General features: G+C 40.2%; 1 long non-coding RNA gene across 1 annotated transcript; it reads right to left on the bottom strand.

Annotated features, from left to right (window-relative positions):
* Positions 1-15,825: 15,825 nt before the first annotated feature.
* LOC144987136 (uncharacterized) lies at positions 15,826-18,642 on the bottom strand. Its single transcript, XR_013651011.1, has 6 exons — positions 18,373-18,642; positions 16,632-16,745; positions 16,477-16,526; positions 16,303-16,374; positions 16,075-16,149; positions 15,826-15,998 (listed from the first exon to the last, which is right to left on the bottom strand). It is a non-coding gene; the product is annotated as an uncharacterized LOC144987136 (long non-coding RNA).
* Between the last annotated feature and the right edge of the window lie 209 nt (positions 18,643-18,851).

The raw sequence follows: 18,851 nt of genomic DNA, 5'->3' as shown, positions 1-18,851 counted from the left end.
CCAAAACCTTGTGAACATTTCAATATTTGAACGGTGTCTCTAGCCAAAAGAATGTTAAAGTTACAATTATTTAAAGAAGCAAAGGTGTGGCCAATGGAGCAAAAAGATTGGAAAATCTGGGAATATCCGGGAATATCTGGAAAAGTTCAAAGATTTGAAGGACCAAAATGTCATCACTAGAATAAGATGAAAGAGCTGAACATTTTCATAGTCGAACGGTTAAAATAGGTGAAAGTTTGTAGAAGGAGTTTAACTGTGAACTTCTGAACGAAAAATTCTCCATGTATTTCAATGGAGCAAAAATTCCCGGAAAACCTGGAATATCTTAAAAAGTAAAAGGATTTGAAAAACCAAAAGTCATAGCAGAAATAAGATGAAAGAGATGAACATTTTAATAGTAGAATGGTTAAAATAGGTTAAAAATTGTAGAAGTAGTTAAACGCCAAAAAACGGCGGAAGATACTATAAGATACGATAATAATAAATAAAGAGAAACAGGAAAACAAAGGGTTGAATGCTTTACAGCATTCAACCAATAAAGAGAAACAGGAAAACAAAGGGTTGAATGCTTTACAGCATTCAACCAATTAAACTTGCAAGCATTTGTGAACATAACAGAATTTGGAGTTAACCTCTTTTCTCTCCTGAATTTTGTGGCAACACCTGCCTTCCTTCTGATCTTTGATGGGCGCCATCAGTGACCAGACTGATATCACGTGACCAGTTCACTCCAACATAGTCCAGCACAGTAACTAGAGAGCTGACTATGTCATCCGCTGTTGTTGTGTACATTAACTCAAGAAATTCCGCTATGACGTTTTCTTCAGCACCTCTAAGAAATGTGCACAGTTGTGCAATATCTGTATCTGTGCTTTCATTAATAGTGACCGAAAATACAATAAATGACTGGATTCCGTAATATGGTGCCCAAGTCTCCTCAGAGATGTTGTATCTGTAATCATAATCCTTGACAGACTGCTTTTTGGGAACAAGACTTCTGCAGCCTTCAGCATTTTCAATCAGGTGTCTGTCACTGCTCCATCACTGACGTCACGCTGCAGTAAATGCAGACGTTTTTTTTTTCAGTCCAGCTTTTAGTTGGTATATCCTCTCTTTCCTTAATTGCAAATGGTGAAACTTTCCTCATTGTCTCATAGTGGTGCTGAATGTTATATTCTTTGAGCACTGCTACCTGTTGATGACATAACAAGCACGCAGGTTTTGCTTTCAACTCCGTAAACAAATAAAACTTTGTCCATTTTTCCTGGAAAACTCAGCACTTCACTTCAACCCTTTTTTTCTTTTTGACAACATCTTGGTCATTAGGGTGTCACTACTGATCATTCTTATAACAATGTAGCAGCAGTGGGGCTTGCAGGGAACCAAACAACATCTTATCCCTTGTACTATCCTAGACACTTTAACATTGGGATTTGGGTCATCTAGACCCACTAGACAGTGCTCTGAACCTTTTTTCTTCAATGATTTGTGATCTTCACTGGTGTCCATGGATTACATGAAATCTTTCCACCTTTATCCACCTTTGTCATGGTAGGGAGAACACGTCAATGTAAGGGTGGAGTCATCTAAGATAGCACAAGGGTTACTCAGACACAGAGCCATTAGGTTTCACTTTTGGCAGGTGCAAAGATATGCATTTTCACCTGTTTTGCTCAGCCTTTACTCCCCCTAGTGGCGGAATTGCGCATTTTGGTTATTTCTTTAAAAAATCATAACTCGCCACAGGAATGGACTAGAAACGTGCTTGTTTTTTTAAACATTCTTATCATTTTTACTCTTCATGACTGGGCCGGATTGAACCATCTGGCGGGCCGGATGCAGCCCGCGGGCCGTATGTTTGAATCCCCTGGGTTAGGGGTTTAATCCTTGTCTAATTCCTTTAAGAGAGGTTTGGTGAAGCATTTGAGTTCTTGAATTTGAATGCTTTGTAGAAAAACAGTACATAGAGCGTTTTGGTAGGTACTTAATATCTTGCCTCGCATCACACAAAGCAATCGTGAGCATAAATTCACATCACACAAAACTTGATAAAATTATTGGAATGTTTCCTTTTTGAAACAAACTTTTAAATGGAACAATTATGTAACATGTCAAAACATAAATTTAGTATAACCTCTCTGAGTACTCCTATTGTTGTAGTAAAAAGGGCTGGCCTACAGGACAACACTGAAGCACTCATCCTGGCAGCTCAGGAACAAGCCCCGAGCACCAGAGCCATAGAGGCTCAGATCTACTCAAACTAAAACTCAAACTTTATTTATTTATATAGCGCGTTTCATTTCAGTTAAAAACACAGAGCGCTCAACATAAAAGCAGATAAAACATTCATAAAAACCGAAAATTGTTAAAAACAGCAAACAAAGGACAATCACACAAAGATGGGACCCCCCCCCACCCAGCCACACCCAACCTACCCAGTTCCCCCAGTAGAACCCTGAACAGAAACAAAGAACTGCAGCTTAAAGAAGGTCTGGCTTGGTACTGCCGTGAGGAAACGATATGATGGGGAACCATTTATTCCAAGGCCCAGCCCGACCACAGGGGTCATTACCACAGTGCCCGCCCAACACAGGGCAGCCTAGAGCCCACTCCATGGCTATTAGACCACAGAGCGGAATCCCAGCCCGCCCAACGAGAACGGGCACCGCAGCAACAGCACCCCCTACAGGTCAAACTGGTGGTGCCCAAGAAAAATGGATCCCCAAGAGGAAACACTGGAGTAAAAAACATCAGAATAAAAATTATCATAAAATAACAACAATAAAAATAGAAAAAAGATAAAAAATAAAATAAGATTTAACAATTTTAGTAATTAAAAAATAAAATACGTAAACTGATTAAAACATAACCTATGTATCATTGGTAAAATAACAATAAAATAGAGAAAATAATAGTTCTTACAAATAAATAAATGATTAAATACGTAAATAAATAAATAAATAGATAGATAAAAAATAAAAAAGACATAGGTAGTCATGTAAAAAGTCATGTAAAAGCCAGACTAAAAAGATGGGTCTTGAGCCTCTTCTTAAAAACGTCTACAGTCTCTGCAGCCCTGAGGTTCTCTGGCAGGCAAGGACCATAATGGTGGAACGAAGTCTCACCGTGTGTCTTAGTCCTCACCTTAGGGACAACCAAGAGGCCAGTGCCAGAGGACCTCAGGGTCCGCAAGGGCTAGTATTTTAAAATAATATCATTTAAATAAGAAGGCCCAAGACCATAAAAACATTTATAAACCATTAAAAGAACTTTAAAATCAATCCTAAAACGCACAGGGAGCCAATGCAGCGACTTTAAAATAGGTGTAATGTGTTCCCGCCCTCTGGTCCTCGTCAGAACTCGTGCCGCAGAGTTCTGCAATAGTTGTAGATTTGAAATTGACTTTTTCGGTAAACCAGAGAGCAGGGCATTACAATACTCTAAATGACTGAAAATAAAAGCATGCATCAGCACCTCTGTGCTGCAAGAGAGAGGAGCGGGCGGACTCTGGCAATGTTTTTAAGATGGCAAAATCCTGTTTTCACAACGTTTCCGATGTGAGGAATAAAATTCAGCTCAGAGTCAAAAAGAACGCCCAGGTTTCTCACACATTGAGAAGATTTAAAATTCCTAAGTTTGGGTAAAATCATCTCTCTCTTGTCTTCAGGACCAATGATTAAAACTTCAGTTTTGTCCTGGTTGAGCTGTAAGAAGTTTTCTGCCATCCACAACTTTATATCCAAAATGCAGTTTAAAAGAGTGTTGACAGGTTCAAGGTCATCAGGAGACACGGCGATGTAAAGCTGTGTATCATCAGCATAGCTGTGAAAGTCAACGCTGTGTCTCCTGATGACATCCCCAAGAGGCAACATATACAAGTTAAAAAGTATTGGACCCAAGATTGAACCCTGGGGAACCCCACAACCTATTTCATGGACCCCTGAGGACCGAGTATCCATACTTACAAAAAAGTGTCGATCTGTGAGATAGGAGTGAAACCAGTTAAGAGCAGTTCCTGAGAGGCCGACCCGACTACTAAGTCTGTCAAGTAAAATCTGGTGATCAAAAGCGGCACTAAGATCCAGCAGCACCAGAACAGAAAGTTTCTGCGAGTCATTAGTATTTCTGAGATCATTTAAAATTATTAAAAGGGTCGTGTCAGTACAGTAATGCCCCCGTATTCGCGGGGGGTTACGTTCCTCACCCCCCAGCGAATAACGAAAATCCGCGAATAATTGAGGCTGTTTTAAAACTCCCAGAGCCAGAGCCTCTGCAGAGTCAGAACCTTTTTCTGCCGTTTTGGTCCATTTCCAGAAGTTGGAGATGATGCAGGGCTTTTATTGGCTTTTATTAACCTTGTCAGAATGGTTACAGCTTGAACAAAAATAGCGTAGCCTGCTCATACACTCAGCCGGAGGAGAACGTTCAGACAACGCGCACCCAGGTAGGCCCCTATGAAGGTAAAAATGTGTCAAAAAGAACGCACTTGTAGATTTGATTTGAGAACTTGTAATATAGAATCTGAATACTTGTGCATCAAAAATCTGCATCTGTGTGTAAAAATCTTCTGCTGTGAACTGACAAATTTCCAATTGCATGTGTTCATTTAGAGTTACAACTTCAAATCTGTGATTACAACTGCTCAAATGTGCTTCTGCGTGTGCTCCAATCTGCTGCCGCAAATCACAGGTGCGCTACAACTGCGCTCTGACTTCTGACACATTCCTTGCGAAAAACTTGGGTCAAAAGTGATCTGTGTCCGATAATGGGACTAGGGGGGGAGGGAGGGTAAGAGGAGGCGGAGTCAACCAATCAGAGTGGTGGATTCGGAGAACTTGGTCAAGTTAGAAAGACCTTCACAGATTCACACTTCCTGCTTCAATAACTCTTCTGATAAACGTTCAAATGTGACAGCAAGTCTCTCAATCATTTTGTATGAACACAGAGAGTGAAATAAAAATGCATTTCTACAGAAAAACTTAGTTTTCTCCTGCATTTTAATGAGAAATGATCTCTTCGTGCTTTAAATGCAGACATGCGGCTAGACGGCTGCGAACGGACAGGATCAGGAAGATGATTGTAGCAGGACAACAGGGCCAGGGCTATGAGCAGCTTTATTATAAATCATATGGATAAACATTTGAAAAAAATATATTAGATTAGATAAATGTGTTCTCCGCGACGTTCAGGTGTGCTCCGCCGTCGGTCAGCGGGATCCTCGTTTCTTCTTTCCTCCGCGGAGCTCGGCGTCTGGCCGCGGTGTCGCGTACCAGCGACACGCTACGCCCTCGCTCAGTCAGCGGCCAGCCGTTGCTCAGCGGGCTGAGTACGCCACAGCCGCGCGCCGCCGCGCTGTCGCCTGGAACGTCGCGGAGAACGCATTTATCTAATCTAATATATTTTTTTCAAATGTTTATCCATATGATTTATAATAAAGCTGCTCATAGCCCTGGCCCTGTTGTCCTGCTACAACAAAGATGATCATCTTCCTGATCCTGTCCGTTCGCAGCCGTCTAGCTGCATGTCTGCATTTAAAGCACGAAGAGATCATTTCTCATTAAAATGCAGGAGAAAACTAAGTTTTTCTGTAGAAATGCATTTTTATTTCACTCTCTGTGTTCATACAAAATGATTGAGAGACTTGCTGTCACATTTGAACGTTTATCAGAAGAGTTATTGAAGCAGGAAGTGTGAATCTGTGAAGGTCTTTCTAACTTGACCAAGTTCTCCGAATCCACCACTCTGATTGGTTGACTCCGCCTCCTCTTACCCTCCCTCCCCCCCTAGTCCCATTATCGGACACAGATCACTTTTGACACAAGTTTTTCGCAAGGAATGTGTCAGAAGTCAGAGCGCAGTTGTAGCGCACCTGTGATTTGCGGCAGCAGATTGGAGCACACGCAGAAGCACATTTGAGCAGTTGTAATCACAGATTTGAAGTTGTAACTCTAAATGAACACATGCAATTGGAAATTTGTCAGTTCACAGCAGAAGATTTTTACACACAGATGCAGATTTTTGATGCACAAGTATTCAGATTCTATATTACAAGTTCTCAAATCAAATCTACAAGTGCGTTCTTTTTGACACATTTTTACCCTCGTAGGCCCCGCCCCCTCTAATCCACCAGTCACCAGCCCACCGCTGATTGAGATACGCTGTGGTCCAGCAACTGGCAGAAAGAGGGGGGCGCCGCCCGCCCGCAGCTCTGGCCAACTTGGGGTCGTTATACTTTACAGTAAATACAGAGTAAATCGTTTTTCAAAATTCACGGAATGAGCGCTGTTCTGCTTCTCACGCTTGTGACGTCACGTATCTGCGGCCACCCGCGAATGGGCGGGGCGCGAATATTAAACCGCGAATGGGCGGGGAATTACTGTTCTGTGATTTGTCCTAAAACCAGACTACCACACCAGCCAAGACCCAAGGTGTAGGCTGTGCAAAGAGGCGCCCGAAACAATCCAGCACATAACTGCAGGGTGTAAGATGCTGGCAGGGAAAGCATACATGGAGCGCCACAACCAGGTGGCAGGGATAGTGTATATGTGCAGAATATGAACTGGAAACCCAAAGTCAAAATGGGAAACACCTCAGAAAGTGGTAGAGAATGAGAGCGCAAAGATCCAGTGGGACTTCCAGTTACAGACCAGCTGCGGTTACATGGACAACCAAGTCTCTCTGGTGAGTCTGAAGTGTGAAGCCGTCCCCCAATCCCATCTGGATGAAGCTCATCTGCTACGCTATGTAGTTGTAGAGTTCAGTTAGCTAATTCTTCTATAAGAGTTCTGGTACATTGCCTGTCTCTCCTGGGGGAGGATCCCTCTTTCATGTGGACACCCCTGAGGTTTTCCATCTATTTATTTATTTATTTTTAGGACTTTTTAAAGTACTATTGTGGTATGTAATTAAACTTAACAGAATTAAATACTAATCAGTGAATTCTTATGCCAAAGGAAAAAATATTCACTTATTTATATATATTACATTTTCCTTTGTCTTGCATCACAGAGTGAAAACAATGAACAGTTGCACAAATAAACACATACAAGTCAAGCTACATTTTTAGATCTCCACGTAGTTAGTCATGGACCAGACATACCTAAATACTAACAATATGTATTCTAATAGATTATTGTTATATGCACATCGATCCAAACAATCTACAATAATATTGGGTTTTCACAATGAACAAAAGTTTAAGAGTAAATGTCAAATTACATTTGTATGCAATCAAGCTACACTTACAATTAAACACACAATCTTTGTATGTAAAATTAAACAGAGGTACAGAAAAACTTTCAGTTAAAGAGCTTTGCAAAAAGTGAACATATTGTATCGTAAATATATATATATATATATTTTATTTTTACAAGTCATAACTACGATGGAGTTTTAGGGCCACCAAAAAAAAAAAAAAGTAAAATTACGAGATTTATAAAAAATTAAAATTATCTCGTAATTTTAGGAGAAAAAAACTGGTAAATTTATGAGAAAAAAACTCGTAAATTTACTACATTTTAAGTTGTAAATTTATGAGAAAAAAACTGGTAAATTTACGAGATATAAAGTTTATGTGGAAGTGAGCATGCAGAGCAGCAGGTGACCGTCGTGCAGCAGGGAGCAGAGCAACTAAACTTTGTTGAACAGATGAGCTGAATGTTTATTGATAACGTTCCAAATGTCTGGATGCTCATTAGTTTGATTTATGATTTATTAAAGTCTTATTTATTGATGGGTGGTTTGCAGGATCTCTGCAGCCGTTGCTGAAGCCGTTGTGGGTACCGGAGCGATTCGGGCTGCCGGTTGTTCTTGGGGTCCTTCGGGGTCCTTCGACCAATGATGACATCACCCTATAGTAACACCAGTTGGACAAACTACTTAGCGAGCGATTTTACGTTTAGGGGTTTTACTACTTAGCAATTTTATGTTTCCTTTTTAAAAGTTTTTCTCACTCATAACTAATAATGGCATTTTTAATTTTAAGGTGTCTGACATAATTGTTTGTTATGTGTGACATTATTATTTGTTACACCAAATGCAAACTATACTGTAATACATAAACAAAACAAATATGTTCTGTTTATATATTAAAGGGAGAGCCATTGGCAATATAAACTTATTTTTCCAATTTGAGCAAAAATGTATGACTGTATAAAAACAATATTTATTTATGGTGTGCAGTCTGGTTTAATTCTCCCAAATGTCAGTTTCCCTTTTTTTATCTCAGAAAAAAAACATTGTCATTTGATAACTATGATCAAAAGGAGCATTAAGTTAATTAAGTTAATTGAAAGCATTAAAAAACTTATTACAAAAAACAGCACACTTTTTTGTTCAATTTTTGTTTGTTCTTCATGTTTTATCAAAACAAACAAACAAACATCCAACAGAAAGTTATTGTATTATCGAGCTCACGAATCATTAATGTTGTTATTATTTAATGCAAACATTTCATTCATTTATGTAAATGAAAAAATACATGCCCTATGTGTAGTATTTTTTTGAATTATTTTTCTGATTATTATAAGTGTCTTAAATGCATTCCTATCAAAACAAGAAAACTACAGTAATTTATCAAAATATATCAAAAGTATTGTTATTTTGAATTGTTTTTGCCTTGCTTTTGCCTATTATTTGAATTTTATTTCGTTTTTTTCTACATGTGCATTTATAACATTTGTTTACCCTAACTTGTTTTGTATACCCCCTGGCTTATTCCTTCGTTGTTGCTGTTTAACATTGTTTTGTATAGAATTGTTACATTCAATAAAAACAAAACAAAAAAAAAATAACGGAAAGTTGTAAATTGACCAATCACTATCGTAGACGTCATCGTGGCAATTTACAGCCAATCCAATAGTGCGACGTCATCATTGGTCGAAGGACCCCGAGAACATCCGGCAGCCCGAGTCGATCCGGTACCCACACCGTCGGTGTCCCTGCAGCTGTCCACCTTCATCCTTTCTTCCTCCACCAAAGACCAAGGGCCTCATTTATAAATGTTGCGTACGCACAAAAGAAGGCGTATGCAACTCTCTACGCAATAGTTGATATTTACAAAAAGCAAACTTGACGGGAAAATGTGCGTTCTTTCACGCAAGCTCTGACCCAGGCGTACGCACAAAAACGGGTGAAATGAGAAATGAAGACACAGTCGGCAGATGGAAGAAACACGTGAAAGTGACAGTGTGTGCCAAATCGTGCCGGCATGTGCTGTGCTACACAATGTGGCACAGCTTAAAAACGTGCCTCTACCTCCTGGCGCCGATTGCAGTGTTGGCCCTGACCCCGGACCCCATCCCCACGCATTTGCGCCAAATGCTGCTGCTGTGCACCAGCGTTTGGAAGTGATGCGTCGCTTGTAAAGATAAACAAAAGGTGTGGAAAATATTATTTCTTCAAGAATTCCCTCATCATGCAGTTTATTTCAGTCAGTCTTGGTTTCACCCAACTCCTTGGCCACCTCTCTGACTGAACTACTGACACGTCCACTGCTGGAGGTTTCTTCGTTTTTTCCGGAATCCGTTTTTTTTGGGAGTTTTTCCTTACCGCGAAGGGGGGTCTAAGGGCAGGGATGCCAGTATAGCTTAGTCAGTTTGTTAGTTCATTTTAGTATTTTCCTATTGAACTCTTTGTATTCGTGATCCTTTTGAGTTCATGTTTTACTTCGAAGCCCATCGAGACGACTGTTGTTGTTATTTTGGGCTATACAAATAAAATTGAATTGAATTGAATTGGAGGGTTGAGAGCCGCGTGCCGTGGAGAAGCTGGGTCCAGACGGCTGTTCAGCTGCAGCATCGTAACCACTGGCCCCGCTGGAACACCCAGCAACTAAAATAAAATTGTTCTATATTAATAAACTGTAATTGTGTAGCCTGCATACATGTGACTTGATTGCATTCATTTTAATTATTTCTCTTACCTGTGTCACCCGGTGCATCTGGTGCGTCGGCGTCCCCCTCTGCCTCAGCCACCACTCCACTTAAAAGGGATTCCCCAATAATAGCCGCCAGTCTCTCATCAAGAGGGGTCAGCGCCGGTGTCCCCTGTCCCCCACCCGTGGCAGACACACTCTAGCGATGGAGCGCTAGACGTTTTTTCGCCTGGACTTTGATGTCCGACCATTTCTGTTTTATTTCGGCCACGGTCCGAGGTTGTGAGGCTACAGCATTTATGGCGTCTGCCACCGTTTGCCACTCACGTGCCTTTTTGGCATTAGTAATGCCCACCCTGTGCCCTCCAAACAACATTTTTCTCCTCTTTTCCACCTCGCTAATGATAACTTCTACTTCACATTGAGTGAAGTTACGTTTTTTCGATTCCTTTTTCTCTTTGCGTTTGCCATGATTTCGCAATCAATGAATATTCATTTGTGGGCATTTCACATACTATTTATGGGCAACTATGGGCGTGTCATGAAGCCGCAAAAGCTGCGCTACATTTAGGATTGATTGTGATTTATTAAGGTAAAGATGCGTAGGATGTGTGTCCGCACGGTTTTATAAATCTGAATATTTCTGTGCGTACGCACGTCCTATGTTTCATCCGTACGCCACTTCTGACGCAAATCCTACGCAAAGTTTTATAAATGAGGCCCCAGATCTCTACGTCTGTGTGACGCTTCCGTCTGAGGAAGGGCACTTTTTTGCATTTTCAACGTTGTAATGCTAATATAACAAACTATTTTCATTCCTTTTTATTGTTTCATGTTGAAACGGGACGCTTCATCTGGAGGAGGGGGCGTATGTAACACTGTTTACTTCCGCATTGGTGTTCAGATTCCAGGTTCATGACGTAAGGTGACAGATGAACTTCAGGGTGTGTGAATGAAAAGGAAAATGAAGAAAATTTACATTTATGAATATAGATTTGCCAAAAAAAATAATGTATGCTCCCCTGGCATATCTGAAGTTTTTTGTGTAGAATTGTGTTTTGTATTGTACTTCCGTTTTGTACAATTAAAAAAAAAAGTGTGAATGAGCGGTCCTCTACACCCACCCAAACGTGTCTCTGAGCTCCTTATTTTAAATAGGAAAATCTGCTTTAATGACACCAAACTCTGGAAAGCTGGTTCCACTGAAAATAATCTGATTTTGAGTTGCCAAAAGGTTCAGAATCTCTTTGTTTTAAACCTATAATCCGGAAATAAAGGGTCACAAAAGGCTCCACATATTTCAAATTGAAGCTAGGCTGCGATAAACGGACAACTCTGGTCTTTATTCCTTGTTAATCTATGACTTTTTTCTCGTAAATTTTCGAGATTTTAGGTTGTAAATTTTGGAGATAAAAACTCGTAGATTTACGACTTTTTATCTCCTAAATTTCCGAGATGAAATCTCGTAACATTACTTAAATTTTCTTTTTGTGGCGCTAAAACTCCTCCATCGTACATAACAACATTAAAAGTATAAATTGTTATTTAATATTGCAAATCATACATCAGAGTAACACAATGAAACAGGGATTTTATGACGTTTTTTGAAGTCTAAAATATTTTTTTTACTTCTTTTTCCCAATAGCATCAATAGTTTTATTATCATCACTCTTTTCCTGATCCTTGTGTTCAAACTAAACACAATACTGTAATACTAGATGGAGAATGTTGATGAAAATATCAGTTAATAATTCTGAATGGTGAAAATTGAAGCTTAGTAGGAAGGGCTCTATCGACCGGAGTTTTCTCTACTCCCTTCAAAAACTTGTCCAAAAGACCTCGAAACATGCAAATATTTCAGCCATGATAATAATAAAAATAAAAAGACGTATGATGTACTGCATTATGTGGCACTTCTGGTTTCGCATTAAATTGATTAATAGAAGGGTGAGGCTTTGTTCACACATACAAAAGAGCAGAAAATACAGCCAAACCAAACAAATTTTTAAACCTCTAATATGTTATCAAGCTTGATTAGATGCTCTGACATGAACCACATTTATTTGTGCAGGGACAGCAAATATTTTAAATTTTTTAAACAATTATGTTATCATGTCTTAGTTGAGCAAAGCTAAAGGCTCATACCCAGTGGCGGTTTTTGATATGGGCGATATGGGCGGTCGCCCAGGGCGGCACTTCATAGGGGGCGGCATTTGCCGTGCCCGATGCGTAATGTGGTACACACTATATTCAAAGAGGTAGCTTAAAGCTTCTAAGTTGAAATTGCTTCAGTAGCCGACACTTAATGCTTTTATTTTGAAACATCAGACTCTTAATAATGTCTTCCTCCTATTTCCTCTTCACACTCATGGTGCAAAAAAAAAAAAAAAAAAAAAAGAATAATTCAGAGTGAAACAACGTAAAACAGGCACATGAAAAGGATTTAGGCAGAAAAAACATCCGTGCTCAACCCAATTTCGACAAAAGCAGGCAATGGGGGTTATTTCCCACAATTCTTTGCCCAGACACAGCAGACCCGATGCGCACGTGACCACCGCCCTCTGCTGCAAGACGCTTGCGGCCACACCTCTTTGCGGTAGTCTTTGGAACATTAGTAAAAAAACTCGAGAGGGGGGTGCAATTCTCCGGTGGCTGGGTGAATCACACTAACAGGGGATTGGGAGTCTTTTTCTATCTGACAATCAACTCTGAGCCGCAGCTGCACCTCCCGTCATAGAGACGGAGCCGCGTGTGTGAGAGGGAAGGGGAAGGGGGGGGGGGGGGGGGGGGGGATGAGCGCAGACCATTCTTTTAGAATTGAGTTTTTTTGGAGGATTTCTACTGTTGGTGTTGCACAAATTTAGGGAAATGCCAAATATTTTTGGAGTAATCCCACTGATGAGTTCTAAGATTTAGTCTTTAATGTTTTATAAGACCTAAACATATTAATCACAATAAGTTTTATTTTTTAGATCTAATCCCTCTGATATGTTTCACAAAGACACACACAGGACGTCACACATTAAGAAATTATTGCTAAAAATGAAGCAGGAGTCCAGCTCTAAAAAAAATGCTCTAAAGAATGATGAAAGAGCAAAAAAAATGGAATTATTTGATATGTAATTTCTTATTAATATTATAATATTTCCAGGCTTTCTTTGTTTTTTGTCCTGCAGCATGTTCATATTTGTATAATTTTGACAGAATATATTTCTCTGGAGAGCAAAATATTACAAGTTATTTAAGGTTTAACTTGAGTTATACTGGATTAATGTTCCTGTTTTTATTCATATTTATGTTCAAAAAGTTCAGTTTAAAAGGTTTAAAAGTTTAGCTTTAGTGTGTTCAGTAAATGTTTATCTTCTTCAGGCAAAACATTAAGCGTGTTTTTAACTTAGGCCCCTGTGTGACTGAGTTTGACCCCCCCTGTAATATGAGTCTAGAAAATTCATGCATTTTTTGAGTAAAATGGCTAAATAGAAGATAGGGAACACAACAGGATGTTGTCAAATTTTGTATGTGTGCGGGGGGGGGGGGGGGGGGGGCGCTGGTGGGGTTACTCGCCCAGGGAGTAAGTTAGTGTAGAACCGCCACTGCTCATACCCAATGTTTGAATTGATTTTTTACAATTTGTATTAATGAAAAGGTAAAATCTTAAGAAACTTTTCTAACAAGCATAAATAATTATCTTCATCCTTTTAGCTCCAACTGCAGGAGAACTACTGCTTAACGCATGCCTTAGTCACATGCATCTGTACTGGGGTTGACCCAGACAGGGGCTGTGGCTTTTTGGGTTGTCCATAGAGGATTGTAGAGAGGAGCAGCCGCATCTTTGGACACATGTGTGACATGTGGGTGATGATGTTGTAAGGGGCCCTTACGCCACTCTCTTGCCCCGGGGGGTAGCGAACTTTTTGTCTGGTGGCCCACAAAGGGTTCTAAGGCCGCCTTTACACTGCATTGTTCAAGTGACCCAATTCCGATTTTTTCCTCTCACGTGGCACAGATCGGATATGATCGGTGAACGTGTAAGCAGGACAAAAGCGCATGGATTCCGTTTTTCTCAGATCGGATACAGGCCTCTCTCATATGTGGAAATAAATCGGAAACAAATCGGATACGTGCATTTGCGTGTGCCATGTAAGCAGACAAATCGGATATTCCCCAGTAAATGCGAGTCGTACGTCAGTGACGGCAACTCAGGAGACCACCAACTGAGATCACATGACTTATTAAGGTGCTTTTTGTGCGCTGATTTTGCTGTCAGCGTGTTACCTTTCAGCCTCAGGCTTCAGACCGTAGTTGCAAACCGCTGTTATGTTCGGTCCGGACGCAAACGGTAACTAATGAAGCGGGACACCGATGCTATGGAACAGGCTAGAAGCCGTTTATTTCTTTGGGGGCGTGTATGATGGGGACCATGTGTGTGTTTGAGCGCGCGCACGCGTGCTTGCGTGTGTGTGTGTGTGTGTGTGTGTAAGGAAAGAGCCCCCCTCTCTCCTGTGAGCGCTGAGCGGGGGACTGTCGGAGAACCGTAAATTAAAAATAAGGTGTCTCCCCCAAAGGTTTTGGAGTCTTTGGGTGAGGCTGAGGGTTCAGAACGGAAAAGTGAACCCCGAGGAAATCTCCCGTGTGTTTCTGACCACGTTCGGAAAAGAGAAGTCATCGCGCAGGAAAGGTTCAACACTTGGATCAAACTGTTCGGACAGCACGTCTGCAAACACTTCCTCATTCAAAACTCAGAGAGAGAACATAAGACGGCCGACCAGCCCTCATTTTTACTCCCCCATGCATCCCCTCAGGAGCGCCCAAGGCAACGCCTCCTTCCGTCACCACCTTGCCTCCATGACAACCGCAGTCACAAAAGTCCGAAAAAGGTCCGCAGAGGGCGGAAATACTGCTACGTAGTCCTCAGAATGTCTACGTTTGATAGTTTCAGCATTGTATAGTGTAAATGCAAACATCAGATACGGGTCACTTTTAAAAGATGATGTAAGCGGGTCGTCAAACAAATCGGATATAGTCAGAAAATCGGATATGAGCATCTAGACCTGCAGTGTGAAGGGAGCCTAAAATTTGACAGAAGGGCCAGGAGCAGAAAGGTGGGGTAGTAATTCAGCTCATAAGAAAACATGCTTTAGTTTTGATTGAAACTAGATCATGGAGTTTTTCTATTTCAAAACTGTAGCTTTTGTTCTCATTTTTGTGCAAGCTGCACCAATGGGTTGATGTCCTTCAGGGAAAAAACACAAACTTAGAGAAATGCTGATTGGGGTTGGAATTATCGGATAAATGATTGTCCGATAGGCTCCAGCAACCCTGTGATGCCCCCGGGACATAGTTTGCCCAGCCCTACTCTAGACATTAATATGACACATTCACTGGCTCCTTACTGACTGTGCACAAATGCTTCATGCAGGGAGTGTACAGGTGATAAGAAAGTGCCTGTAGGACACCCACACAAGCTAGTCTGATGACCTAATTTCCTCACTTGTAACAGTCAGGTGGCACACAGGGAGTGTGCAGTCATCACTTAAATAGCACTAACATGCTCCTTGCACAATGCGTAGGTTTTGGTGTGTATGTGTGTGTTTGTGTGTGTGTGTGTGTGGGGGGGTATTGGGAGAAAGCATGCCCTAACTTTAAGAGTCACCTGCGTGGAGGTCTGCCCCTTTTTCTAACTGCAGACAGCCCACATCCACCCATAAAGGCCGTTGTGACTAAAGTATTACTGGAACTTTTAAAGCTGAATATTTTCCAAGGAGTCCATGTAAAATCAGTTCTGAATTAATAAATAACTAAGTCATAAATCAAAGTAGAGGAGACTACAGCTGGACCGCCAAATTTTTAATCCTTACAGCAATCCGAGCTGCCATCTTTAAAAAGTTAAGATTTATTCCGAAATTTTATCCAGCATGTATTTAGGTGAATTATTTTTTTGAAACAATTTTAGCTATTTTGGATTTACATAAGTATTAATGGGGTTTTTCCATCAATTTTCTGTCCTCTGAAGTATTGGTAAAGACTAAAGACTGTTATGAGTTGGATGTAGTGTCTAAATGTGAGGTTTCTCTTTATCAGAACAGCCTTTCTTTTCTTGACATGCACCTTTTTTCCAGTTTATCTGTGAAGAAAAAGTATTTTCTTATTTTTATTTTTCACAAAATAAGACTTTACCATCCAAAAAGTGATCCTCACACCTTCTATAAAACTTCCTTCTTCACTGCAGGCTTCAAGTGACGGTTGAAGTCGACCTTATCATACACGGTTGGAGCCTGGATGTGCAACCAAATAAAAAGACAATTCAGCATTACTGTTTATTTAAACATGCTAAATAATCATTTGCAGAAAATAAATGTACTTTTCTAGTAAATAAAAAAATCGAATTGCCTTTTTTTTCCATTTTAATCATGCAAAGTATCTCTTACACATTGAGAAGGTGTTGGAGGGCTTTCTTGGATGGTATCATACAACGAGCATGAAGCCTGGCTGGTGTTAATCTGTAAGTTTGCATGCAGACAGAAGCTGTGAGAGATTTTCAAAGCTTCTTTCACATCCTGACAAAAGTTCTGAGGGGGAGTGAAAAAAAAGAGGAGACTTACACGATGGTCAGTTACATCAGCGTATACGGTGAGTTCAGTTGAGTCGCTGCCTGCAGACACACAAACACATTTAGATTGTTGGTGTGAGCGCTGCAGAAACTGAAACAAGCCACAGTAACAGAGAGGACAAAAACAACAACGACATTTTCTTTTACCTTTCCGCTTTTGTCTGCAGCAACAAGCAACTACAACAAGAAGGATTATTATGATCAGCAGACCTCCTCCACAAGCTGCACCAATCACCAGCAGGTTAGGCCAGTCATGTAAATCTTGTAAAAAAAACAAGGAAAATCATAAGAATACATAAAAAATGTAATGTTCCTGCTGTATATCTATCATTTATAAGAATTATTCACCAACCAGAAGTTGTTCCAAAATTTAAAACAAGCAAGACAACAATGTTTGCGTGACAGAATGGAATGCTTCACATGTGTGTGTTGTATGCATAAATATGTGTGTGTGAGCTGTGGCGGTATTGTATTGTGTACGTGTGTGACATGTTTGTATGTAAAGATTTTTGGAACCAACAGGTACGTTTGAAACATTTTAGTGCGTGTATGGCATTGACTAACATTTACATCTGACAGTAATCATTAGAAACCCCGAGCAACGTGTTGCTTAATGATTCCTCCTCCTCTTCTTCAATCACCCTCCAACCCCCTTAACCCCCCCACCTCTTCTTTTATCCCCTTTCTTTTAAACCTTTAACCTTCTAACTCCTAACATCCCACTTCTTCTCTCATCTTTTCTGTCTGTTTAAACACAGCAAACAATCAATATAAATAAAGTTTGGCCTCAAGCACAGAAGAGATTTATACAAATATGCATATTGTGTGTCAGAAGATTCATAGCCTTCTATTAAAACTGTAAAATCTCTCCAACACAAGAAGCTTTCAGCTCTTATCTGTTTGCTCATCTTTTGGACAGGACAAGTAATATAATTAAATAAAATGTAATGACAGGATTTTTTTATGTAACTAATTAAAAAATAACTTAAGTGTGAATTTATTTTATTTTTATTTATTTTTATTTTTGACTTGACTATCAAAGCGACGTTCACATTGCTCTCTGAATCAACGTTCAAGTGGTCACTTTTAATGAAAAGTCAACGTAAACGCAGGTATATGGCTGTTTTGAGCTTCAGCGTTCAAAACTTATGCTCACATGTCACTTTGCACATTTTTATGATCATTTTCTGGCCCTACTAACAAAACGCACACCCATTGAACATGTGCTGCCAGGTTGAACTTTGACCATCAGGGAGTCGGATTTAGTAGTGATGTATGACAGCGTCCCTTTTAATTCATGCAAGGGGCTAACTGTTTAAAAATTGAACATGGAGGAGAAATTAATAATTGTGGTTTGTACCTGGTCGGAATTATATGACATCAAGAATATTAGAATAGAGCTGTGAAAGAAAAGCCTGGAGCAAGATTCATAAGATTTGCACCACTTCAACATTTTGCACCAGGCCTCTTCCAGCTTTAGGTGACAGACATGCGCTATCGCGTGTGAACAACATTATCTAAATGTGTGCTCAGGAATGTGCATCACATTCCCTGCAGTCTGATACAACTGATCCAAAGGGCTCTTTAACCCTTATGTTATCTTAGATGACCCCACCCTTACATTGACGTGTTCTCCCTACCATGACAAAGGTGGATAAAGGTGGAAAGATTTCATGTAATCCATGGACACCAGTGAAGATCACAAATCATTGAAGAAAAAATTTTCAGAGCACTGTCTAGTGGGTCTAAATGACCCAACTCCCAATGTTAAAGTGCCTAGGATAGTTTAAGGGTTACATTGAACAGAATCCTGATTTTGACCAATCCAAAAAGTCTTAATTAGAAACATGAACAATACCTGCTGCTCATCAATAGTGTGTGAACGTACCTCCAGTTAAATTGTCTGGACACGTGACAGTTATGGATCTCGTTCTGTTACTGACATAGTTGGAGGCTGTGCATGTGAACTTCTGCACCTCTTCCTGCTTTGTGATGTTGTGCTGCAGACTGGAGCCATCGTAGGTTTGATTCCCAACAATCAACTTGTAGTGGACATTGTTGGTGGACTTTAAACTGCAGGTCACTAAAACTGTGCAGAATTGATTGGAATCACTTGAACCATGTGTGGAAGTCAGAATGGGGTCTTCAGTTATGGACTCTGAGGACAGACAGGAGAGAAAAGAAAACAATGGAGAACACAATGTTTCAGTGTATTCATAGTCTCTAAAACCTGGTTGGCATTACAACTTTAGCTGTTTGTAGTTTGGTTTTATATTTGTGTTTGTAACATCCAATGAAATTTAATTAGATGTGACTTTAGATAGAATGAAATGTCAGTTAGTTTAGATTCAGTCTGAGAACTTTAAG

The sequence above is a fragment of the Oryzias latipes genome, chromosome 18 (assembly GCF_053564925.1).
Source record: "Oryzias latipes strain Hd-rR chromosome 18, Olatipes_Hd-rR_3.1".
Classification (NCBI taxonomy): domain Eukaryota; kingdom Metazoa; phylum Chordata; class Actinopteri; order Beloniformes; family Adrianichthyidae; genus Oryzias; species Oryzias latipes.
This window is presented reverse-complemented; position numbering and strand designations above follow the sequence as displayed.